Source organism: Pteropus medius, unplaced genomic scaffold (assembly GCF_902729225.1).
Source record: "Pteropus medius unplaced genomic scaffold, Ma_sr-lr_union100, whole genome shotgun sequence".
In the NCBI taxonomy this organism is placed as follows: Eukaryota; Metazoa; Chordata; class Mammalia; order Chiroptera; family Pteropodidae; genus Pteropus; species Pteropus medius.
This window is the reverse complement of record NW_024352786.1, coordinates 3,859,602-3,885,199: the sequence shown is the minus strand read 5'-3', so window position 1 is coordinate 3,885,199 and position 25,598 is coordinate 3,859,602. Positions and strand designations below refer to the sequence as shown.

The following is a 25,598-nucleotide window of genomic DNA, read 5'->3' as shown; positions in this document are numbered from 1 at the left end:
TTGGTTTTGCAACAGGCCCTAAACTTTTCCTTGCCAACTTCTTTCTCTGCACCCCCACCACACCCTTAACCACCATGACATTTGTTAATTTAAGAGAAAATACATTACTCCTCTTGGCTAATGTGACTTTTCAGCAGCAAAAGGAGTAAAATTCTTAAGGTTTCCAAGTATAAAATGTTTAGAGAGACTTTATATTGTTAATTAAAAAGAACTCTTAGTTGCTATTTCTGGGAAATTAAAGATATGATGCACATAATCAGTTGTTTACTGGACATGAGTGCACATTTGTATGGGTAATTCAGAGGCAGCTTTTATTAATTGTGTGCATTCTTCAGATTCTTCCTATAGGTGTGGATAATCTATTTTTAAAAGATAATTTGCTGTCTTAACAACAGTCAATTGTTATCAAATTCCTTACCATTTTTTTTTCCCTCAAACTAGAAATGGCACTGCTTCCACACAGAGAAATCCTTGCTTCTTTAACAAAGAAAAAAGACTAATAGAACAAGTTCCACGACATGCTATTCTGTGTTAGAAAATTGACTTGATTGGCCTGGGCACCTGCTGTCTAACTCAGTTGCTCAGTCTCTAAGCCTCTTAGGGTGGAGGCAGCTTCCTGTCTGTTCTATCCATTAAAGAGCTGACAACAGCAGCTTGCTTTACAATGCAAATTTCTTATACTAACAACAACAACAACAAAAAAGGTAATTCTTAATTTCCTTCCCACCTGCAGAATAGGAAATTTTAAGGACTTGATTTTGTCTTTAACAAAGAAATAGTCGTGATACATACTTCTTTGAAATAATTATAGTGGTTTAACAAAAGCATTAAATCATACCCTGTTGTTTCCCATCTCTGAAAACATATTTCTGAAGTATGACATGATAAAGATTCTCTGCATGCTTAAAAGACAATTGACCTTCAAACAGCACAGCAGACATTGCTGTGAAGGGGCTTTCTTGTTGCCTTTTGTCTGGTGACATTACTGCACACCATATGAAGTTACATATTTAACATAGGTAGAATGCTAATTTAAAAAATCTCTAATAGATGAAACATTTAGACATAACATTTTAACTTATTGATATAAATAATTACTAATAAAAACCATTACTGTCTAAAGCCAGGGGTCATAATATTATGAGGGTCTTGATAGAATATGATTTCTACTTACTTTTCTCTGACCTTTTTGCATATTGTTAATTTCTCTTTCTGTAATTTGGAAGTTTTAAAGAAAGAGATACAAATGTTATAATTCTAATTTACTTAAATCAGGAGCTATCCAATGTGTGTATTGATTTGATGGGGGCAAAACGAAAGTCCGATGAAATGCAAAAGTCTAATCCAGTTAAAATATAGCCAAAAGCATTATAAAAATAATATTAGGATCAAACATCATGGAACAAACATCATACAAATGTCTCCAGAAGTATTGTAAATATGTTGCTGATATCAATCTCTTTTCTTCTCATAAATTCTGACTTCACTATTTAGTAACTACTCTTATTCTCATCCAAATTTGGTAACTCAAATAATATCCCACTTTCTTTTGAGAGAATAATGTTTCAACTTTAATGACAAACTTTAATAATGAATAAATTTTAACTATTAGCAATTACCTCAGCACCATTTACATTTATATAGGATTTTATAGTTTTTAAATATTTTGTACACTATTATGTTTTTATGGTAATGTGTATACTATTACGCCTAATATTGAAAATCTTATGCCATATTCAAGATGGCATTTAATTTAATTTCCATCTAAAAAATATGAAAAATGAGGTTAAGTGACTTCCTCAAGGTCATATAAACTGTTAAGAGAAGAGCACCTCTCAAATGTATGTTTTGTGATTTTAAGATCAGGCCATTTTTTTATACCAAAACTATCCTCATAAATTTCCCTGCTCATCTTTCTTTAATTTTTTTCTCACCATTATTAGTATGACTGATATAGGAATCTTCCCTTAAAAACTCAGAATAATTTTTCATTATTCTTTGTTATGAATAAATAAAAACAACTAAGCATCTATATTAACTTATTCTTAGTACTCCAAAGGTAATACTATTTGTTAAATACAGGCTATGCACAGAGCATTGGGATAATAGTTTTACCTCCTTTCCCCCTTTAAATTTAATGCTTATTACAACCAAATAATGTAGGTGATATCTTTTTGAGAATTAAGGGTTGAGTAGGTTGGTGGAATTAAAGAGCTGGAACCAAGGCCTAAATTTAGGATTGTCTGATTCTAAAGCTCCTGTCCATGCAAGTGCACTGTGCTAGCTCCCCAGTTTAGCAGATATACAAATCTATGTGTACACCATGATAAGTTTTTCACATAATTAGTTTCTGGTTTGTTTGTTTGGGTTTTGTTTTTAGCAATAACCTCAGTGTTCATCTCTTCCTCACATAATGCAAAAGCAAAAGCAAAACAAAAACCTGTCTAAATCTCAAATTGATTTTTCTTATCGTTTGCTTTCTAACTTTTTTTATTTTCCTTTTTAGTTTCCAGTTTTATGCTAAAAAGTTGGCATGCTTGAATTCTTTGGAACAATGATTACATTTCTTTAATGAACAAATGTGATACCACGCCCTTGACCCCTCCCCCTTTGTAGCTGCTTTATCTTAAGTCTTACCCCATTAACAAATTGTTTATAAAGATAAGTTCTATCTGTTTTCAGTATGTTTGTGGTGAAGGGGAGCTCTAGCACCCTTGATCTGCTCCTGACTTCCTTGAATGACTTAGGGTTCACTCCTGCCAAGCCGGGGAGCTGGCAGGTGGAAAGATCGCCACCTACTGAAAGCGTTAATAGGTCATGGATCTTTGGGGATAAAATCTTCAGAATGAGGATCGCATGAAATCTTTCCATTGGGAAAATAAATTAGAATCACCTGTGGAGCTTTCGAAACCTACGCACAACTAGCTTCTATTCCTCTACTCCCACCAGCCGTTTGGAGGTTCTGATGAATGAGGTCTGGGATGGGGCTGGAGTAACAATAGTTTTCAGAAGATTCACAATTAGATGTACCATTCTGCTTAAAAATCACTAGTATAGCTTACTATGTAAAAAGACATGAAAACAAGTCATTTTACACCTAGTGATAATAGGCACACAATGTTGTCACTCATGGAGCAAATGTTATCTATCACACCTTTACAAAGATCTAACCCAGTTGCCTATGACTCCCTTTTTGTATTTCATGTTGATTAAATCCTTCTAAGTTCTCTCATGACAGGTAAAAAAAATAAATATTTTTTGAGGAGGTGATAAATAATTAGCAACCAAAGAATGAGCCCAGAATATCAGTAGTGAAAAACAAAGATTAGAGGGGAAATATAAGTGATGGGACTGATAGCCTGATGTATCGGGGAAAAGAAGTATAGTATTGGAAGTTGCCTGAGTTCAAATAGTAAAGAATATTTTGGGATTTTTGTTCTCAAGGCAAAATTCTCATTTGAGTTTTATCACATTTTTCTATAAATTTTTAAATAATTCTTTAATCTAGACAGTTAGACAAATTGACTCTAATTTCTTTTTTTCCCCCAAAGTAATGGTCATACAATAGTGTATGAGTGTATTACATAGCATCATATTAGCCATTAGTGCAATTCTTCCTGGAAGGAAGAGCTATAGAGAATAAACTAGTTTTAGATCTCCATGAGTTAAATTAATCTCTTTCTTAAAGATATTCTTTATGGAAAAGAAAGAAAAATTTAAAAAGGAAATAGGGTAACCATTATTTGGCATCCCGTTTTCTTCATATATTCCGAAATGTGTTTTCATACTTTCTAGAAATGCGTGAAAAAATCTAATGAGATCTGACTCAGTGCCAACTCAGAGCCTGTGGGAGCATGAGAGGCCAGATAGTTTCCTGCAAAGCTCTGCTCTACCAACCTCTGTTTAATGTGTTTTCTTCTTTTCTATCCTGGAGCACAATATTATAACTATTTGGCAGAAACCTCCTTGATCTGTCAGTCATTAGGCATGCCTCTAAATTGAACATGGGTTGATTGCCAAACAACTGTTCTGCATCTTACATTGCCTTTACTCCTAAGAGAATAGATTATATCCAAGCAGTGACTACAAAATAGGAGTTCCTGAAAGAAAGGTTGGAGTAAAAGATGAAATAAACAGATATACACGAATGCACCCACGTTAAACTAGAACATCAAAAACAAATCCTAAAAGAGCTTTCATGGGGGCAGGGGTGCTAATTTTCATTTCTTAGAAATCTTATGATCACTGGCTCTAGTTAGACAGGGTACGGAGAGATAAGCAAGTGAGAAATACTGGAAAAGGACGTGTTTAGCATGGTGGTGGTGGCATGGTGGTTGTCAGGTGAGTGTGATCCTAATAGCGATACCAATATATTTTAATGAAGGAAGCTTTTCTGAATCTCCTTAAATTGTAAAACATCGATAGCCACTGCCTTCTAGTGAACAAGAACTAGAAGAGTCTCTAAAACTCAGGAAATGCTGAAGTTATAATTTTGTTGTGTGAGGGCTGCTGTTAAAGGTAAAAATAGTATGAACTCATAACATAGATATTTTTAAAAAATAGAGAAACTAATAAAAACATACTTATTGGAAGTGTTAAACTCAGACTGACAGTTCAGGATTGTAGTCTAGATTCTGCTACTGAAAACCTCTCCCCCAAATAATATTCATTATCTCATTTAGTATATATAATAATCTTAAAAATAGATAAGACAGTTATGACACTATTTTACTTTTTAACACCAGAGAACATGTGTTTAACACATGAGGGGACATGTCGGAGAGATTAAGTAAGTTGCCCAGGGTCACACAGCAGGTGACACATTCTCAGACTTAAGCTTTGTTCAATATTCTTTCTATAAACCAAAGGGAAACAACCAATTTTAATTCCTTCCTGGGAGTAGAAAAGAAGCTCTGATCAACTTGTGACATTGTATCTTAGGCTGATTGCATTTTTATTTCTTGCCTGTGTAACACAGACAGAACAGAATGCTACAGTAACAGAAACATTTAGAAAAAATGTGTTTAAGGTAATCTTTTTTTTTTTTTTTTTTTAATGTAGGTTATCCACTGTGGTAGGAAGTTTTTCATTCTAAATGTGAGATGAAAGTTAATCTATTCCCTTAAAACATTTCTCAGGGAAAGAATAACAATTTACTCAAAGTCCTGAAAGATAAAATGTTGGAGCTCTTCGATTTCTCTTTTCAAGCCACAGGGAAAGATGTGTGTGTGTACATGTATGTGTGTGTGTATTATTATTATTATTATTATTATTATTATTATTAGGCGGGGGAGGGGAAGTGTGGGTGGGTGGGGGTGTATTTAAAGAAGCAAAATCATTGGACCAGAAGACATAGATTCACATTTTTATAAAAAGTGAATAATTTTTTTAAATATCCATAGTTAATTGAAATAATTTTTGTTTTTATTGAATAGAGCTGGTGAGGGTGGAGTTTGGTAGCTTTTATGTTAAGTCAGAGTTTCAAACTCACAGATTTTCTAATGAAACCAAAGCTCAGAATGAAACTTTATGCACACAATCTGGACTGAGTAAAATGTTTTACTCTAAAATATTTCATGAAAAGACAAGTTTCATACAATTTTAGCAAATAACAGTGCTCTCCAACAGGGCTGCTTGCCAAGCAATAACGCTTTATCACATATCCAAATCGTTAGGAAAAAAGCTAATGTAGAATTGTTAATTATTGGTGACAATACCTACTTTACTCAGTGCCTTACATTTTTACTTTTAAACTTTTAGAGACTTCGTGTGGAGGGTGTGGATTTTGGTAGTAATGCATAAGATTTGAAAACATAGTTTTGGTGACAAGAGAAATAACTATAGGTTCCACTTTTTAGTTGGTACCTTTTGAATTGCTTTGTTCATAAAAGGATTGTACTGTGAATTCAGAATCCAGAGGTCGAAGAGAAGCTTACCAAAGGATTTGAGATAAGTGAAAACTAACCTAGTCAGGATACCTTCTGAGAAATGTTTTCAGAAAACTTTAGAAATGAAGATAGTTAGTCCCATTTTCCATTGCATAAATGGTTGTTCGAGTCTGAATTTCTAATTTATCATAGGTCATAGTGGTGCTTGAGAGATGCAAATGTGTCATTTATATTTCAGTTTTCCCGTTCTTAAGAGGCATTTTCATCAATAAATACCCATAACCAAACCAAGTCAAACTGACATTCTGGGAGTCTGCTCAGGAAATCCTCAAAACACAGAAGGATCAGAAGTAAATGGAAATAACTATCATAGAACATCCCTCAAAGGCACGTTATGATAATGATATATCTGTTCATTCCTGTTTCACATTAGTGGTGGCATTTCCCATGCTCTGCTTTCTCAGCTGTATTCTGTGTTAAAATCAAACTTGTTGAGATGGCTCACTGCGTTATTCTTTTCTCAATATATTTCTTATTTATTCTCTTACTCAGCAATATAATAGTGAGCGAAATGTGCCCCCCTGCTCTTACAGAGTTTATAGTCAAGTGGGAAAACAGACATGTAAATGGGCAATTATAAATCATTGTAAGATATGCGAATAAAATGTGCTGGGTGCAATAGGAAGGGCATTTAACTCATATTTGCAGGTTCAGAGAAAACTTCCCATGAAAGTAACATTTAAGCTGCAGTCTTAAGGATGAGTAGGAATTACCCAGGTCAAGAAGAAATTCAGGGAAGAGTACTTGGTGGAGATAAAAGAGCATACGAAGAATAGAGGCATGAGAGTACATGACATGCTTGAAGAAATAAAACACATTCCAGATGACTTCTATAGGCAGTCAAGAGAGAGAGTGGACACGTTCAGGCTGCAGCAGTGTGCGGGGGCCAGATCATGAGGGTTAGCATAAATCATGCTAAGGGGTTTGGATTGTGGCTTAAGTATATGGGAAATCAATGATACCTTTTAAAAGAAAAGAAAATAATCAGATTTGGACTTTGGAAAAATCTCTGTAGCTGTCGTGGCAAGAATGGATTGAGAGAACAAACACAGAAGCAGAGGCTAGGACACCAGTGAGGAAATGGGGACATGACTCAGGAAAACTTAGAGTGTTTAGGTTAGAGACTAGGCAATAGGAAAGAGATAACTGGAGAGATCTATAGTGTCACGGAAGAAAGGGAGCATAAAACCTGCTTTGAAGCAGGGGCGGAGCAGTGGCAGGGCTCAAGGGTGTCACTTAGGTTTCTGACCTGGTCAAAAAGATGGTTGGTGGTGACTTTCACTGGAGATGGAAATAACAGAAAGAGATGAAGACCGGGAAATCGAAGTTTCGGAGTAGTGGAAGAAAAATAAATCAGTGATGAAAAATTTAAGTGTGAGGCACCGGATGGCCATTCATCTGCAGCAGGCAGTTTGGCATCTGAGCCCAAAACCTAGTGGAAAGGTTCGGACTGGAGTTACAAATTTGTGAATTATCTGCAAAAGGGCGGCAGTTGGGGAAGATAACCTTAGTCTCCGAGTGAGAAGAAAAGTGAAGCCGCAGGAGAGAAGCAGAGGAATGCCACGCTTGAGGTCTGACAGGAAGAGTAGCCCTGAAAAGAGGAAACCCGAGGTGGGTGGCACTGTGGGAGCCAGCTGAGGACAAGCGTCACGCAGGAGTGCTGACCTGGCTTGTAGTGCCACACACTACTGAGCTGTCACCTGAGCCAAGAAATGAGAAGTGTCCTTTGGATATAACAGTGGTGCATTCATCACCATCCTTGGCAAAGCGAGCTACAGTAGAATAGTGGTGACAGAAGCCAGATTGCCTGAGGTTGCAGGATAAACAGGAAATGAGTATGTGGAGATAGGGAGAGCAGATGACTATTTAAAGAAGGTTAGCTAAAGAGAGGAAGAAGGAGATAGCAAAGTAGCTACAGGAGGAGGTGGAATTGAAGAACTTTTTAAGATGGAAGAGAGTCGAGCATGTTTGCTGATGAGAGAGAGCAAACTGAGGTGGGTGGTTAAAGACACAGAAAACTTATTGAACAAGGTCCCTGAAAAGTGGTTGTGGTTTTTTTTGTTTTTGTTTTTGTTTTTTTGTTTTTTGTTTTTTTTTAAAGATTATTCTGATGACAAACTGAGGTAGAGGACAGGACTTATAAAGGAATAGAGACAATTTGTTCAGTGGAAAGTTTTCTTCACATTTTTTAAGGGTCAGGTCGGATATAGTCTACAGTAAGTGACACAGGCTAAAAGGGGTCATTTCATTGTGGGCCCTATGAACTTCCTTCACAAGTTTTGTCATTAGAGAGAGAGAAAAATGGGGTCTGTGAAATGTATTATGAATTAAATGCTGATGGTTTAGACAAGGCCAAGGTGGTGCCTGTAATACAACATAAAATTCTAGAAGTCAGAGCTTCCTTTAAAACACAAGGGCGTATTGTAAACCACTACAGGTAATAAATGAATAAAAATCTTCTATGGTGGAAAGAGATCATCTAGGCAATATACAGTGATAGCTGTAGTTTTAATCCATGCTTGTTGTTATAGTGAAACTTCTGTGATCCAAGAAGAATAATCATAAGAATACATACCAAGTATTGATTGCCTACTGAGTGCTGGGCACAAAGTATATATTATTTTTATATTCTTATAAGAACCTATATGGTAGATTTTATTTTCATGTTGTAGGTAAGTAAAAGCTCAGAGAGAATAAATAAATTTCCACAATCAGTCTACAGCCATGCCACCCTGAACAAGCCCGATCCCATCTGATCTTGGAAGCTAAGCAGAGTCGGGCCTGGTTAGTACTTGGATGGGAGACCACCTAAGAAGACCAGGTGCTGTAGGCGTAAAAAATAAAAAAATAAGGGATTGTAAGCTGACAAGGTTCTTGCAATCTGTGAGGTCAACGAAGAGTTGCCTCAACTAAAAAAAATTAATTCAAAAAATAACTTCTACATTCAAAGAGCTAGGGAATGGCTGAACTAACACTAGAACTCAGGTTTGTCTATCTCAAGAGTGTGAGTACTTTGCACTGAGCAACATGATATATCCTTCAGAAATATTTAATTTAAAATTATTTTTGCTTCACATTTTCCTCACAGTTGTGTGTTGCTATGTAACTGACATAGCTTCTCTAAGACATTCGTGGATGCACATAGGGAAAAATTGATATCGGTGTATCAAGGAAATGGAGGAAAACTGGATCCAGAAATGTAGAGATTAATGGAAGGAAAAAGTTATCTTTAGCATCACATGTTCCTTCAGCTTGTCCATTTAAGTACTTCATTTCTTCATTTAATAAGTACTCTTAAAATTTATATACAGATACATTTTGTCTTGGTATAGCTAAAAGTAATTACACAATTAAATAATTCCAATATGACAAACACTATAAAGGAGAAATCTGGAGACTGGTGAGGGGGGAAGATAAAAGGAAGGATAAAATTCAGTTTAGAAGTCAACTGAAGCTTTTCTTGAAGAAGTGATCATTAAACTTTGAAAAAAGCCTTTGAAAAATGAGCAGAAATGAACCAATCTAATGGGGCATGAGGAGGAGTCTTGTTCCATGGGGAGGGCATAGCAGCAGAAGGCAGGCCCAGAAACAGAAAGGGAAGTGGCATAAGGCCAGTGTGACTGGAAAATGCAATCAGACGAGGCTGGAAAGGAAGGCAGGGGCCAGAAGGTACAGAGTCATGTAGGTCACATTAAGTATTAAGTCATTTTTTTGTTATTATCTATTGATTTCACCTTTTGTCAGGTAATGCCACTATGATTTATCCTTGGGGAACCAGCCTTCAAACCGCGGCAACGCTCAGGGAAAGCCAGTCTACCTTCAGTGTTAAGAGTGGGCACGCGTTAAACTAACCTTGGCCAATCAGAGAACAACCTCCACCTCTTCCCACAGAAATGATTAAGTAGGAAATGTAACAAGCCAAGCATATCAGTACCAATAAGGCTAACTCTGGGCCTTTTGCTGGTGGTGTTGGGGAAAATTACTCTTTTTCTGCTGGGACTGCTGGCACTATGTGATGTAAACTGAAAGCTATGGCAAGCAAAATGGAAAAGTTCAATTCTTTTGTCAATATAAGAAATGTCCATGCTTTGGAATTTTTATAATCGTTTATTTGAGCCCAACTGATGACATGTGCTAGGGAGCATGAGTTTAAATGTTCTGGAGAATAACAGTTTTGCAGCTTGGCCATGCGTTAAACTAAGGAGGGGACATAAAGAAGCTTGGAGAAATCAAGGCAGGGATTGGATTGCAGGATCGTTAACAAGATCATGTGCTCTTCAGAGGGTTACTACTCCCCTTGGAGAGGTATTACTTCTGGAATTTCAAAGGTGTGTTAACCTAGATGCACAAGAACAATGGACAGGGCTGGTTTGAAACCTTCTACTAAGCAGTTATAGGCCTGGGGCGTGACTGCCCACCATGACCTGCCCAGTTAGGAATTTATGATCAGATCGGCCTGTGAGGTTACTTTCTTTAGAACCATCCCCACCCTATTTTTTTTTAAGTCTACTCTTTCAACGGAAATGTCTTTTCAATGTAGCTAACAGAGAGGGAAGTGGAGCTGAGAGATGAAGGAGGGAGTCCAGCTGACGTCACTGAACAGATCTACTCCATTACTTTCAAGTTTTGTGAACCAGTAAATTCCTCTTACCCAGCAAGCCTGTTTGAGATATACTTTAGTCACTTAGACCTAGAAGGGACCTTATTTATTTATTTTTAAAAATGGTTCAAGAATTGAAGTGTGGTAAAGTAATAGACTCTAAAATATGGAATTCGCTAAATCCAGGTAGGAAAGAGCAATGAAGACCCCTCTTTCTTTAGCTGAGAAATAAACACAACAGTTGATTAACTTGTTGTCTGTGATATCTTGGGGCTCAAAGCATAAGCCTACTGCGACTGGAGATTAGAGGACATGTTTGGGGAACAAAAACAGGAATGTATTGGTTCCTTGTGAGGTTTAGTGAGTTCCTCTACGAAAGAGACAAGTTGCAGTTAATGCTGGTTCCTCTGGAAGTAGTGGAAACGCTCAGAGCAGCCCTTTAGCCCTCATCCTGAAATCCAAAACAGCTGAGAATCAGAAGCATTTTAACCGTTTGGAGTTTAAAAAAGTCAAGCCCTCTGCTTCCATCTAAACTTGGTGCTAGCAAAGGTGGGGAGGGTAGAATAAAATGGGAAAATAAGATTGAAACCAGGAGCCCCACCCACCCACCCATTGACAAAACATCAAGGTCACTTGTCAAAAGACAGAAACAACCTCTTTGGCATCTAGATTCAAAGATTAGGCATCAATACTGACCCCGACTTTTGTTTCTAATTCAATGAATTTACTGGAAACAAATAGATTGTAGAGTTTACCAAACTTTTAAGGAACTTGTGTTTCCAGAGAAACTCTAACACCCATAACCTCAGGGCTGTGATTGCTCAACCCCCTAAGGCAACACTCAGGATCCTAAACCCACACACTAGTAGAAAAAGTATGGTAACCAGAAAGTGAATACTCCCCAGGGCCTTTCTCAGCTGTGGCCATACAGGACAAATTACATGGGGAATCATCCCAGAAGACAGATCCAAGAGCAGATGGAAGGGCTCCCAGAGACATTCACTCCGAAGCCAAGACGAGGCACCCCTTTGCTCCAGTCCAGAAGGATCATATATATGCAGATAGCATATTACATGCCACCCTGCCTCCCATTTCCCCTTTTTCAAGTAGAAGTTTTTATGGTAGTTATTTCGTTTCCTCCTCATAAATGTATATTGTTTGTTGGAGGTAGTGAATGTATCATTTTTCAATAGGTTTCTGAACCATGGGCAATGTACATTAACAAGAGAATCTGGACTCGGACTTGGATTGGATGTGGAAAGTGGAATAAACTCGAGTGGTGCTGGTACATATGTTTGTTTGTTTTTACCCCATATGATATTATTTCATATGATAGTATTTGTGGGCTTGGGGAATTCTGAAATTTTGGTTATAAGAAAAAGATATGCAGAGATTGTACAGCCTAAATTGTCATAAATATGTGTGTCTCGATCTATCCAGAATCCATTTCTCCTAAGTCCACTCCCTGATTTTCAAAGAGGGGCTTTTCTTCTCCCCCACTCTCATTACAGGTGACTAGGTGAATCTGACTTCACTTTCAGCTCCAGAAGGTCAACATCCACACAGACCTGGCCAATGAGAAATTGTATACCTCTGACTTCAGTGATTGATTCTGGACATCTGAACCACATGTTCATATCAAGGCAATTAAATCAAAAGCAGTGAGACAGTTCTGGAACTAGGGAAGAGACATTTTACTTCTGTTGGGATTGCGGCATATGGACTATAAGCCTGAAGTTTCTAGCACCTATCATAAATGAAGAACCCACTCGAAAATAGAGCTAAAATAGATAAAATGAGAGTAGAGAGATGTAGAGAGTGAGACTCAGTCCTAGTGATATCATCTGAGACACTTCATCTAGCTGAACCTAAAAACATTCTAGCCTTGAAAATTTCCATTATGTAAGTCAATCCACCCTTTCCATTTTCCCGCTTTTTTTGTAGGTAACAATCTAGTTTATGTTGGGTTTATTTCTTTTCCAATTGAAAGAGTTTTTAATCCAAGAGTAATGAGAAGTCATGAAATGGATTTAATCAGGGCAAGGATATGTCAGATTTTGAAGAGCAAGTTTTGATTACCTCTTCTTGAACACCACTAAAACCTTTCTCATTTTATTTCCCCAAAGTAATAAAGAAGAAGAATCAGTTAGATGACTGGTTGTACCTATATTTATACTCAATGTCTGTAGCAAGACCAAATATAACTGAGATTAAGGGTCATTGTTGGGGAGAAGATAAATGAATATAAATGAATATAAATGAATATTGTATGTACATCATTTTATTTATTCTTCTGTATTGTCTATTATTGAATTTCCCTTCACTTTGCAAATTCTATCCATGTATACTTTTATACATTTACTAAGCCAGTTAGCATTTCATAGAAGAAATTATTAAATTTCTGGCTCATTCTCTAGCTGTGAATTGAGAATTTGAGAAGGTGGTTTTTAGGATTCCTTTTTCTTTTCCAAGATAGAAATTTATTAAGTTTTTTTTTTTTCATTAAAAGATGGAGAATAATAGGCCCACCAATTGCCATAACTTTCTGTAGCAAGATTAAAAATGATTTACTAGCATTGATTATATCACATATGAACATATTAATTAAAATTAAGGAGAAATGTTGGGAATTTCCTGGTGAAGTTAGAAGTGTCCTATCTCCCAGTATATTGTATAAACTAAGCTGTTTTTGTTTGTTTAAATTCTTCTTTAATTTTAGCCAGTGGGTAAAAGTAAAGTATACAATTTGTAGATCACATTTTTTAAAGAAATTTTATTTCCCTCTATCTTATTTCTTTCTCCCACTGTGGGCTGGATTATGGATATGATGTTAGGAGTGAGTGTTGACCGTAGGCCATACATAAAACTTTAGAGGAGGCAGAGCAACAAGGTAGAGCTAACTTAGATCCCTAAATGATCTCCTAGATTGGAGCCACCTACCTACCTTGGACAACACATGAGAAATAAATTCTGTTTTAGCTAACGTATTAAATTTGGGTGGTTTTTTATTATATCAGTTTAGCATGTAACCAACCTAACTACACATCCATCAAATACAATGCATTATTATTTCCAAATAGTCAGGTGAGTGTGTGTGTGTGTGTGTGTGTGTGTGTGTGTGTGTGTGTAGTAAATTAGGTGACCAAAACAACAACAAACAAAATTCAACTTTTTCTTTATCCTCATAACGTGGAGGACGCTCCATGGCAGTGGTTGTCAGACTTCAAGGTACATAAGAATTTCTTGGGCAGCTTATTTAAAAAGACAAATATAATTCTTTCTGAGATATATACAGAACTTGAAACGTTTAATTCTGCATGTTCTAAAAATGGTCTTGAAATATGCTAAAATTATGAATAATGATTGCATTATAGGAAGTGACTGAGAATCTAAAATTTTTATCAGAAAGATAAAAAGTACGAGATAGCACTTCTGCTGCAGTATTCAGTTCTGTATGGAAGAAATAGAAGTTCTAAACTTTAAATTAAGGAAATATAAATTTAAGGATAGAATGACAAGCTTAGAACTCGTTTCTTGGGTGTTTCCATAACTTTCTGAAGCAGAAAGAGGTAAGAAAACAAATGAAAAAGGAAAGAAAATATTAACCTTAGCCTCCTCTCACTAAAATCCTCAAATCTAAAAAAGATTTAAGAAAGCATTTTATTTGACAATGCCTTGGAGGAAAACAAGAGCCAACCTGGGGGTGGGGGGCAGAGGAGAAACCCACAACTGTATACTTTCAAACTCTTTCCTTCATTTTTGTTGAATTATGTGTCTTCTACCTCTAATTTATATTTGCTGTGAAGAAAAAAGGGCCTATTTTTAAGCTGAGGACTTATTCCACTTCCTCAGAAGGCAAGAAAAATACAAAATGAGGAAAATTATGACCTAATGCAAATTTTCCTTCAAGGTAACTATGTTCATTTCATGAAGGGAAGCAGCTGACACAGCATGGCCCCAGCTGCAACAGAGAAGCATATTCCTCTCCCAGACAAGTGGCTCTAAATGCTTCTCCCACTCAAAGGAGGAAACAAGTTGGGCTTCACATCTATGCACCTCAAAATAAAGAGGTGAAACTTTTCATGCATTAATATTTTCAGCGGGTTTTCCAAATAGTTAAGCAGTTGCCTTTAATGAACATTTTAAAATATTCTCCCTGTGTTTTCATTCCAAAGAAAGAATGTGCTTTACTCTCTGATATTAACATTTTTCCCGAGTATAAACGCTTCTCCCCAAGAGATCCAAGAATTACTTTGTAAAATAAGATTTCTTGAACCTGAAGTCTTATTTGGTATAAATATAAATTTTTAAAAAATAACAATCAATCAATATCAAATTTCTTGATAACTTGTTATGATCTGAATTTAGGTAAAATACTATTATCTACTTTCTATTGCAAAGCAAAAATTGAAAATTAAGTATTTACAGAAAGATACAGTATCACACCACTATAAGGAATAATTTTGTAGCATAAAGCCAATAATATGTTATGTTTCTATTTTTTCTTTTATATATTATGTTTCTTATTGAAGACTTTTAGAAAAGATAATTTTGAGAAAACTGAGCCAGGTTTTTAGTGGCTGTTAGTATGATTTTAAAATAAATGCTTTTGATATAATTTTTTACTTTCTAAGGAAGTAGCATTTTTCCCCATTGAATGTTACCATGTTACTACCTTCTAGTTGTGAAATCTCATTATTGTTACAAAATTTTAAAAAAAATTTGATGTTATAATATCTTCCAGTATCAAGATAGTCACCCATATCTATATTTTGATTTGTTCCTTACCTTTTATCCCACAATGCTTCTAAGTCTTACACTTTCCTTCTTCATAACAATGTTACTTTTCTCTCTGTAATTCTCAACCCATTTTACTGGTTGAGTAACCTAAAAATCTAGACCACTGAATTTTGTAGGTGAAATTTTGCTTAATGATTGACTAAGAGATATTTGTGTTAACAATTTTGAGAATACCTTGGGTAGTTCATTGGACCCATTCCCAGAAAATACTCTTCTTGAGACTCTTTATTTAACAAGTTCACCTCTTAACATTCTAAACTATTTCCCTTTGAGCAGAAACAGAATATCGTAAGCATGAAGCTGAATTTGCTGTTTGACAGAGTTTGTTATTTAAAACCAGGCTTCTTGGCCAAATCTAAGTGGCTGAGATTTGGGGCAATCTTCTAGTAGTTTTACAAGCGATTGTCCTTAAAATCCGAGTTTCTTCAGGTGAATCCATATATACATCAGTGAAAGTAACATCCCTACTCCCCATTCTATTTTTACCAATATCTAAGTGTAGGTTTAGCCATAAGAAAATTGGCTACCCCCACAATTTCATGATGCTAGAGGATACCTGTCAACTATTTCAAAACAAAGGGCATTGGCTGGCATCAGTGAAACAAATGAAGTTCAGCTTTGAAAACTGATTTTATAAGTGTTTTTGTTTCCACTATGCCTCCTGGAACCTCTTTCCAATACGTTTTGCGATAGTGTGGTTACTCTCCTATTGCTCTCTGAAAAAAAGATAAGCACCTTACTTTTTAGAGAGAAGAGAAAATGTTCTCCCCACATTAGATTAAGGTCAATTTATGAAGCCCAAGTACTTTTTGTTTCAGCATAGATTGTTCCATCTGTCTCATGGACAACTTTTTTGGCCAAGGAAAATATCTACAAAAGCAAATATTTTATTGATATAGCTGGATTTCTCTACAGAAGAATATATTATTAAATTTTCTGTGTCATAAAAATTTGAAATTATGATCACAGTTTGTGATAAAAGAGACATCCATTTCCATAGTTTCAAAAGTGTTCAAAAAAAGTCCCCAAATAGCTTACATGAGAGATTACACTACACAATTGGATAAGCTTCTTTTCTTTCATAAAGGTGCACAGAGTAAGTTTTCTTTGTGCTGAAGATTTTTTTCCTCCAAATCTACTTATTACTTACTACTTAGAACAATATGTATAATTCCCTTCTTGGAATCTGTTAACAGTCCTTCTTAATCAAGATAAACATTAGAAGTCAATAATATAAAGCTAAAAAAGTCAATATCTATGCGATATAAGTGGATCTTTTTATTTATTTGTTTCCCACATTCTTCCGAAAGAGGCTATTTTGATCCATAAAATGTCAGGCCTGTCTGGACTTCTGAAATAGTTATTCTTGCTAGAATACTGTGAATAGAAGTCCTGAACATGGGAAAATATTGACATTTGAAGATTTTTGATTGTTTCCACTTTTAAAAATGTAACAACTTTTCTATCATGCTAATTTTTAAATTAAATACAGAAGATATGACCCCTTTAGGCACCTTAATAATTACATTAAGCAGTCTTTAGCTTATTACATTTTAATTAATTCTGCTTGTTTGTGTACTGTTTAGGTATGCTACCCTATTATTTGATAGGTACATATTCAGAATTGATTATTCTTGAAATAATACTTCCTGAAACATGGCCTTTCAACCTTTTAGGAGAATCCCAGTGAAAGAGCTGTGAGTCAGAAATGGTCCCAGCAGAAAACAGAGTGCAACTAAGGATAATTTGAGAAGGATTTAATAAAGAAAAATTGTAGATGTTTGAAGAAGGTTTATAGAAACCACAAAGGAGAACATTATTATCATCCTTAAGTTTGAAGGGGAAAGACTAGGGAATGGTTTCCAGAACGCAGAAGGGAGCACGTGTAGAGTAGGCCACCTTGAGAGAAGCTATGCCCATAGGATAAAGGACAAAGGAAGTCTAAGGTGACCCCATAGGGAAAGAGTCAGGGAATAAATATCCCTCTTTGCCCTTTATATGAGCCAATACCAGGCATTTCCATAAGCTAAAATGCACTGCTTAATATGGTAGCCTAGTCACAGATGGCTTCTGAGCATTTGAAATGTGGTTGTAAGCGTGAAACACACACCAAATTTTGAAAACTCAGTATTAAACATGTAAAATATCACATTAATAATTTTATGTTCATTAAAAATAGAAGGATGATATTTTGGACATATACACTCAAGGCACATATTAAATATTAACATATTATTAAATATATATTTATCAATATAAGTAATACTTTGTAAATAATATTTAAGCTATATTAATACTAATTTCACCTGTTTCTTTTTAATTTTTAAAGTGTGCTACTGGAAAATTTAAATGTTTAAAAAATTATGAAAATTAAAAAAAATTTATATAATATCCTAGTCTATATCATATTATTTCTCTTGGAGAGCACTAGGATAAACCCACCAGAAATTAGAGGATATTCAGGAGTCTGTTGACACAATTAATTATAGGCCAACTTCCTATAGTAGAAAGTAGGGTGGAGAAGGAAGGGAAGTGGACCTGGAGAGGCCAACAGAGATATCTGGCTTAGCCTATTAATAAAGAAAATTAACATAAAAAAGTTTATTCTAGGTATGAGGACATTTCTCTTGGTGATTTACATTGTTGGCCTGTGAAATTATTTGTTACCATGTTTGTTAGGACATTCCACATCAATGAAAACTAACATTTTTAAAAAGTAGCATTGGGGGTGGACCAAATAATCAGCTGAGTCCTTTAGAATTGTGTTTTCCTTCCTATGCATGTTCCATCTTGCTAAACCCTAATTATAAATTGAAATTTATATCATGGAAGTATATTTAGGTCTGTAAGGGATCGCTACAGCAGTCCTGACAGGTAGAAGACATAATTAAAATGGTTTTTCAGAATGGTGTTTTGATTAAAAGTTTTTGATAAAAATGATTTGATAAAACATATTTGATAAAAAATCTTGTTAAGAAAACTTTAAATTTAGGTATTTATTAATTAAACAAATATTTGAGCACCTTTTACATTTACCCATGAAGCTTACAGTCTAACATTAACAGAGGGATATTTAGACAGTAAACAAGCAAATAAGTAATATTAATTTAATAGATTTTCCTATATTACAAAGGAAGAAAAGCAAGCCAACGTATTAACATTGACAATGAGTATAACGATGACTGAAGTGTGATATTTTCAGATTATTTTTTAGATTAGAATGGCGCATTAGTTTTCTATTGCTGTGTAACAAATTACCATAAACTTAACAGAGTAAACAACACCAATTAATTATTTTATGGCTCTGGTGGTCAGAAATCTGGCACAGTGGGGCTGGGTTCTCTGCTCAGGGTCTTGAAGGCTGAAATCAAGGTATTGACTGGGATTCATTCTTGTCTGAAGGTCCTGCAGGATAATATGCTTCTGTCAATGAAAGAATGTTTAAATCTAAGGAAAAATTTTGTGAGAGTTTATTTGAGACAAAAAACTGAGGACATGCACAGAAGCAAGATCTAATGACTGAAAAAGTGCTTCAGAAAATGGTAGTTTTGCCGTTCATTTTATACATTTAGAGCCAAAGGAGAAAACGTAAAGAATATTACATGAAATCCACTGGTGGTAGGTTAAGGAGGTAGGAGAAAGCAAAGTGGGGGAAATCTCTAAAATTGGCTAAAAAACAAAATGGAGAGACACTCCTCTTACCTTGGTGGGTACACTGAACATTAACAGTAAATAAAGATGGTATGCGGGCATCAAGATAACAATGAGTTTCTTGGTCTCATGCTCTGGTGCCTGCGGTTGTGCCTTTGAGGGGTCTGGAAAAGAAAATTACTTTGACATTTCAAAGGTATGTTGTACTAGATGCATAAGAACAATGCACAGGGCTTAAGGTAAAGAATGACCTTTGCTAAGAAAGCTATAGGCCTGAGACGTGACTACTCACTGTGACCTGCCAAGTTAGGAATTTATGATCAGTCCATCCAATGTAGTTGCTTTAAGTCACTGAGCTTGTCAGTTCTACTATGTAGCTCTTTTTTGGTTCATCCTTCCAAACGCAATGCTATTATTAGCAGAATTTAGTTCCTTGCAGTCGTAGGACTGAGATCCTTGTTTCTTTGACAGCTGTCAGTGAGGCCACTCTTACCTTCCACAGTTTGCCCACATTCTTTGACTTCCTCCGTCTTCAAGTCAGCAATGGCATATGAAGTCCTTCTCATGCTTTGAATCTCTGACTTCTGCTAGTAGCCAGAGAAAATTATTTTTAAAAGGCTTATATGATTAGGTCAGATCTACTTTGTTAATATCCCTATTTTAAGGTCAGCAGATTTGAGACTTTGATTCCATCTCCAAAATCCCTTTATAGCAAGAGCTAGATTAGTGTTTAATTAAATAACTGGAAGAAGGCATATGCATACACCAGGGCTAGGAATCTTGAGGGGCTATCTTAGAATTCTGTTTCCCACAGAATGGTCAGCAAAGAAAAAGCCTCTCTGAGGAGTTTCCACTTGACCTAAGGCCTGAAAGAGGAGAAAGAATCAGCGATAAGATTTAGGGGGAAGCATTATAGTCAGAGAAAATAGCAAAAGCCAAGACTCTAAGGCAAGGCAGAGATTTAGTTGTTCAAAAAACAGAGAGAAACCATCAGGACTAGCTTGTGGTGTGGGAAAGTATACAGAGTTGAGGTCAGAAAAGTAAGCAGACTTGAGACCCAGAAAAGAAATTCGGAATTTAGCCTAATTGCAAAATTGCAATGAGAATCTTCTATTGAAGGGTTTAAGTGAATGAGGTACATTTTCAAATGACTAAAGATATCTTCTTTTCTGTAGCACCCTCACCAAAATGTACACTTGACCACATCTTGGTATGTGGATTCTTCCCAGGTATCCCCATACTTTTTCTTATGTTCTTGGCTTAATGAGTGCAAGACATATTGAAATCCATTTCATTGAATTTGTTTTTATAGTTTCGAGTGCTGTGATACACTGCTGATTATAATTTTATAAAGTAGATAAAAATAAACAAATATTGTAGAAAGAACATTGAAAATTGAAGTCCTTTATTTCCTGATTATACAGTCTTTGATTAAAATAAAGCTTAGTCTAAGTAATACTAGGAAGATTGTTGCTTAAAATTTTTTATTTTATATAAGCTTGAGGGAAGGAATAATATTTTCTCTTTCATGAGAAATGCATATGCTATATCTAGACTTTAAAATTCATTGATGTAAGAGGCTACATTATTTGACGTTTGGATAATCATTTGGGTAATTTTCTCTTTCTTTTCTGCATCCAGTGTGCTGAATCATCGGCATAGTATACAAACAGCCCTGATTTTTGAGATGATGTACATCTCAAATTGGGAATTCCTCAAAAAATTACAAAGGAAATACCATTTCAAAAATTCTGAAAGCCTCTGGAAGCATATAGACCATCAAATTCTGCAAGTCTATCAATATATAGATAGCTATATCCATATGTCTATTGTGCAAAAGCTGATTTTTACTATTAGAGTTTACCAGAGAAACATACAGTGAACAACATCTTTAGGGCCTTATACTTTCTATGATTTCCAAAATTTCTACTCTCTTCCTGTTTTGTCTATGCTCCAAACTCTTGTTTACAACCATCATGTATCTTCTTGTTCCATCTTTCTCTTTCTTTACTGTCACATGATGTTAATCACTATATGCCTTTGTACTATCTTTCAAGTGATCCCACATATCTAGATAACTCCTATATTATTTCTACATTCTATCATTAAATGAAGCTTCAGGCAAAACTAGAAAAAAATCAGTGCCAAATGTCCCTAGGAACTGCCCTGCTCAGGAATGGAGCACCAGGTTCTCTGCATTCTTTGCACAGAGTCAGACACTAATTTGACCAGAGTGGGTACCTGGTCAACTAAGGTCCACCCATAAAAATGCCAATAACCTATAAAACTGATGAGTACAAAAGGTTCTGCCCCAGAAGGTGAGTTAATTTACTAAGCCAGTTAGCCTATCTCCTTTCAGAGTTTTATCTGAAAGTTTCAGGAAAAATTTCTTAGTAAGTGTGCAAGAGCAGAATGAGCAGGCCAGTTAGGAAAAATAGAGATAGGAGAAAGACTGTAAGTAATAAAGAGAAAATAATTGGTTGCCAAATATTTTGGTTATCTATTGCTGAATTACAAATTACTCTCTAACTTAGGGCTTTCAATAATAATTTTATTTTCTCATGATTCTGTGTGTCAGGAATTAAGGAAGAATTTGGTTGGCTAGTTCTTCTGCTCCACTTGTCATTAGCTGTCTCATTCACTCATTTGCACTCACCTGGTGATTGAGCTGGACTGGAAGTTCCAAGCAAGCTTTACTCCAGTATATGGCTCTTGGGTGCTCCTCCATGTGGATTCTCTTCCTTCGCATGGTTAGCTCGGGCTGCCTCATGGCATGGGGGGTCTCTGGGTAGTTGTACTTCTGACTTAGTGGCTGACTTCTAAGAGAGAATATTCTAAGAGGGGCAGAAGCAGAATATACAGATCTCTGAGGACCTAGCCTTGAAGGTTATACAGTCACTTCTGCCATGTTCTATTTGTCAAAGTATTCAGTAGAGCTAGTCTAGATTCAAGGGGAGGGGAAATAGACCTCACCCCTTGATGAGAGGTGTGGCACGAATTTGATGATATCTTTAAGTCACCATATCAGGTTTACCTCAGAGCCATATGGCTTTCCAGTTTTGAGTCTTTGTACTATGCAAATGGAAGGTCCCAACACCCAGATTTGGGTGGTGGTGGTGAGACTGGGATGTTGTTCAGTGCTACTTAAGTCATAATTTGCTGATAATCACTATGCTTATTAGTCATGTTTTGCTTAAATCATGTCAAATCCACAATATCTATCTAGTCTAGGGGTATAAATAAGGATTTTAACTTTATTTAAAGCTTTGCCAGCAATTATTTTCTACAGAATCCCCTTAAATGTGCTAAAAAACTCTCATTAAGTTACTAGAACAATACAAATATAAAATTAAAAAAATACAAAACAGATCTTTATAATTGGCTTTTTTATTTTTTCTTTTTAATATTATTTTTGAAATTAAATCCATTGGGGTGACATTGGTTTAAAAAACCTATATAAAATCATATAGGTTTCAAATGTACAATTCAATGATACCTCATCTGTATACTGCATTGTGTATTTGCCACCCAAAGTCAAATCTCCTTCTGTCACCGTATATTTGACCCTCTTTACCCTTATCTACCTCCCCTGCTTTCCCTTTTCCTTCTGGTAACCACTAAACTGTTGTCTGTGTCTATGAGTTTTTATTTGTTCATTGTGTTCATTTGTCGCTTTCAGTTTAATGTCCCACATATGAGTGAAATCATATGGTTTTCAACACTTTCCGTCTGACTTATTTTGCTTATCTCAAGATCCATCCATGTTGCAAATGGCAGTTTTTCATCTCTTCTTATGGCTGAGTAATATTCCATAGTATATATGTACCACAGCTTCTTTATCCAATCATCTATCAAAAGATAACTTTGGTGGTTTTCATGTCTTCGCCACCATGGATAATGCTGCAATGAACATCAGGGTGCATATATCTTTACAGATAAATGTTTTCAAATTTTGGGGGGAGATATCCAGAAGAGGGATTGCTGTGCCATAATAGCTGTACCAATTAACATACCCACTAGCAGTGTATGAGGGTTTCTTTTCCCCCACAATCTCTCCAATACTAGTTATTACTTGTCTTGTTGATAATAGCTTCTTACAGGTGTGAGGTGGTAGCTCAATGTGGTTTTAGTTTGCATTTCCCTAATAGCTAGTGATGCTGAACACCTCTTTATGTTTGTTGGCTATTTATATGTCTTCTTGGATTGTTTGTTTTTTTGTGGTTGAGTTGCATGAGTTCTTACGTACTTTGGATATTAGCCTCTTATTGGAGGCATTGTTTGCAAATATCTTCTCCTGTTCAGTTGTTTGCCTCTTTGTTTTGTTGATGGTTTCTTTTGCTGTGTGGAAGCTTTTTAGTTTGATATAGTCCCATTTATTTATTTTTGCTTTGACTCCCCTTGCCTTTGAGGTTTAATTCATAAAATTCTCTCTAAGACCAAGGTCCATGAGTTTAGTATCTATGTTTTCTTCCATGCAATTTATTATTTTGGGTCTTATATTTAGGCCTTTGATTAGTTTTGAGTTAATTTTGGTGTGTGATAGGATAACAGTCTAGTTTCATTCTTTTGTTTGTGGCTTCCAATTTTCCCAGCGCCATTTATTAAAGAGGCTCTCTTTTCTCCATTGTATGTTTTTGGCTCCTATGTCAAAAATTACTTCCCATATATATGTGGGCTTATTTCTGGGCTCTTAATTCTGTTGCATTGGACTGTGTCTGTTTTTCTGCCAATACCATTCTGTTTTCATTATTGTTACTTTGTAGTATAATCTGGAGTCAAGAAGTGTTCTTTTTTCTCAGGATTGCTTTGGCTATTTAAGGTCTATTGTGATTCCATACAAATCTGGTGATTTTTTTTGTTCTATTTCTTTAAAAAATGCCACTGAGATTTCGATAGGGATTGCAGTAAATCTGTATATTGCTTTTGGTAATAATAAAGGCCATATATGACAAACCCTCAGCTACTATCATACTTAGTGTTGAAAAACTGAAAGCCTTTTCTCTAATATTAGGAACAAGACAAGGATGCCTGCTCTCACCACTCTTATTTATTTATTTTTAAGCGAGGCAACCCTCGGTTGACCTCACAGATTCCAAGGACCTTTCCAGTTTATAATCCCTTATTTTTTATTTTTTTATGCCTACAGCACCTGGTCTTCCTAGATGGTCTCCCATCCAAGTACTAAGCAGGCTTAGCTTTCGAGATCAGACGGGATCGGGCTTGTTTAGGGTAGCATGGCCGTAGACTCACCACTCTCATTAAATATAGTATTGGAAGTCCTAGCTAGAGCAATCAGGCAAGAGAAAGAAATAAAAAACATCCAAATTAGAATGAAGCAATCAAATTGTCATTTTTTGTAGATGACATGATTCTTTATATAGAAAACTGTAAAGATTCCACCAAAAAACTATTAGAAACAATAAACAAATTCAGTTGCAGGATACAAAATCAATGTACAAAAATCTATTGTGATTTTATATACTAATAATGAAATTTCAGAAAAAGAAATTAAAAAAACAATTCCTTTGCAATTGCAACAAAAAGAATCAAAAACCTAGGAATAAACTTAACAAAAAAGGTGAAGGACCTATATGCTGGAGACTACAACACATTATTAAAATAAATTGAAGAAAACACAAAGAAATGGAAAGATATTTTATGTTCATGGATTGGAAGAATGGATTGGAAGATAGTTAAAATGACCATATAATTGGTTTCTTTAAAAATTTGTGCAAAAGAGAGAGAAAAAAAGACATCTGGCCTGATATATGAGGCATAATAAAAGTGATTATGTGTTGAAGAGGGAGTATGACAAGGATTAGAATTTGATTGTACCCCATTAATCAAGTAAGCACAGGTGTAACACATATTAGTAAATTCTTTTCTGATCTACCTGAAATGACAAGGGCTTTTTAGAATAAATGCTGTTTTTACATTTCATGGGACAGAAGTATATTCAGAATGCATATAGCATATAGCATATTCCTCAAGGAATTTGCAGAGTAAGATGGGTGGGAGGGGGACAGAAGGCACATGCAGTGGCCAATCTGGAATAACCCAGAGTAAAAAAGACGTCCCTGTTAATTTGTAGGAAATAAAACCCAAGGCACTTGAAGACAAGAAAAAAGTCACATTAGGGCTGGAAGACTTCTATCTCGGCCTGTATGTATGTATGTATGTATGTATGTATTTTTACAAATAATTCTAAGGCAGTTAAAAAACTTACCCAAAATTTCATAATTACTTGGGTACAGCCATTTGACTTTATGTAACTACCACACCATATATGCAAGTGATATTTTGGACCTTTTAAACATCACCTTTGGTTCTGTCACCATTTATGAGATCTACTTCTCTTGTGTTTTCTTTTAAGACAGGCTTTGATATTAATTTTAAAACGATTTCTCCTGTTTTAAATCAGGTTTTCTCAAATTTTAATGTTAAGTAGTTCTGTGGTTCTCATAAGCTCCCAGATGATATTGATGATGCTTGTCCGTGGGCCACACTTTGAATAGCAAGTAATTATGCTATTCGGGTATCAAAACTTGTCCCTAAAATACCAGTGGAAATCACCAGGAAATTAATATTAGGTATAAATG

General features: G+C 35.5%; 1 long non-coding RNA gene and 1 other non-coding gene across 3 annotated transcripts in view; both read left to right on the top strand.

Annotated features, from left to right (window-relative positions):
* Positions 1–25,598, top strand: part of LOC120591194 (uncharacterized) — a 162,883-nt gene that overhangs the window by 3,307 nt on the left and 133,978 nt on the right. The gene's annotated exons all lie outside the window — the stretch shown is intronic.
* LOC120591411 (5S ribosomal RNA) lies at positions 8,663–8,781 on the top strand. Its single transcript, XR_005649889.1, has one exon. It is a non-coding gene; the product is annotated as a 5S ribosomal RNA (ribosomal RNA).